Source organism: Octodon degus, unplaced genomic scaffold (assembly GCF_000260255.1).
Source record: "Octodon degus isolate 3935 unplaced genomic scaffold, OctDeg1.0 scaffold00024, whole genome shotgun sequence".
NCBI classification, from domain to species: domain Eukaryota; kingdom Metazoa; phylum Chordata; class Mammalia; order Rodentia; family Octodontidae; genus Octodon; species Octodon degus.
Genome location: NW_004524600.1, coordinates 5179271 through 5181188, shown reverse-complemented (window position 1 = coordinate 5181188; position 1918 = coordinate 5179271).

The window sequence follows — 1918 nt, the reverse complement described above, 5'->3', positions numbered from 1 at the left end:
AGGAAGAGCAGGAGGAGAGAAGGAAAAAGTCCCAACATTTTGAGGCTATACATGTAGAACATAGCACTGAAGAATACAAAGAATATCAATTAAAAAGAAAAAAATGAGCAGGATGTAGTGGTATACACCTATAACCTCAGTTACTGCAGAGACAGGTAGAAGGTTTGCAACCCACAGCTTAAGCAACTTATTGAGAACCTCGTCTCAAAAAAAAAATTTTTTTTTAAATTTAATACAGGGTCTACAGGGTCTCACTAGGTAGATCAGACTCAGTGATTCTCCTCCTTACAGCTCCCAAGTGCTGGGATTACTGGCGTGCACCACCACTCCCAGTCTCAATCTCAATCAGTGGGGCCGGCACAGCAGGCCTGGGAATTAAATCCCTGGCTCCTGCGTTTGCCTAAGCAGTCGCTTTAATCTGCTGAACTGGTTTTTTTTTTTTTTTTTTTTTTTGGTATTTTAGGGAAGGGTCTCCAGGGTATGCAGGGTCTCACTACTATATTGAACTTGTAGTGATCCACTTGTTTTTACAGCTTCCCAAGAGCTGGGATTGCAGGTGCACGCCACCACACCCAGTCTCAACTGTTGTCTCAGCGCTTCCTGGGGGGTGGGGCCAGAACGGCAGGCCCTGGAATTGAACCCCTGGCCCCTGTGCCGGCTTGCAGGTGCTTTAACCCTCTGAGCTATTGGCTGGCCCTTCAAAATTTTTTAAAAAAATGTATGTGTGTGTGTGTGTGTGTGTGTGTATACTAAAGATGTAGCTTAGTGGTAGACCCCTGACCTAGCATGCACAAGGCCCTGCATTCACTCTCCAGTTAAAAAAAAAAAAAAGGAAGAAAAAAAATGAGCACCTAAATTCTTGGAATTCAAGACACATTGTCAACATCTTTGACCTATAATTTCATATGAATCATTCCTGACAGTGACTTCCAGCCTGACTTCTTTATTCCTACAGTGGCAATTCTTCAAGTCATACTTCCTCTTTCAAGAACATACGGATTTTGATTATAGGGTTTTTAAAGTTATAATTCTGAATCATTTTTCACTTGTAGGGAGTTAGAAATGCAACTTTACATCACCTTCAAAAACATTTTCTGGTTACACCGGGTTCAAAAGTGATTTAGACACTAACTGGTATTAGTTAAATCACAAATGCTAATCCCTTTGCCTGATGCACTTTTTAAAAATCTAGTCCTATGATAACATTTGTGCAGAAAAGAAGAGACAATAATATAATAAATTCTTATAGGGCTGGCCAGATAGCTCAGAGGGCTAAAGTGTCTGCTTAGGCAGAGTGCAGCAGCTGGGGTTTGATCCCCAGCTTGCCATGCCAGCCCTGCCCTGGGGATGTGCTGAGACAGCGCTTGAGACTGGATGTGGTGGCACAGGAGGATCACTACAAGTCTGATCTATGTAGTGAGACCCTGCACACCCTGTACTAAATACATACATATATATATAAAATGAATTCTGTCAAACCTATCATTATTTTATTTATTTATTTATCTATGCATTTGGTTCAGGGTCTCACTCACTATACAGCTTAGACTCATAGTGATTCTCCTGTTTTTTTCAGCCTCGCCAGCACTGGGATTAAGGGCATGTACCACCATGCCTGGTCTCAGTGGCTGGCTCAGTGCACATAAGTTGTTGGGGGCAGGGGGAGGAGGCTGACGTGGCATGTGGTGCTGGAGATCGAATCTGGGTCCCTGAGCTTGCCTCAGCAGGCACATAGTCCCCTAAGCTGTCTTGCTGGCCCTTGATTTTATAATTGTTAGTATTTTATCACTGTGCTTTATTTTTTCTGCTGCTGAGGTATTATAAAATTAGTCTTAGACATTGTAACATTTAATCCTTAGATACTTCAGTTAAAGGTATTTTCTTATATAATTATAATACTATCACTATGCTTAATAAA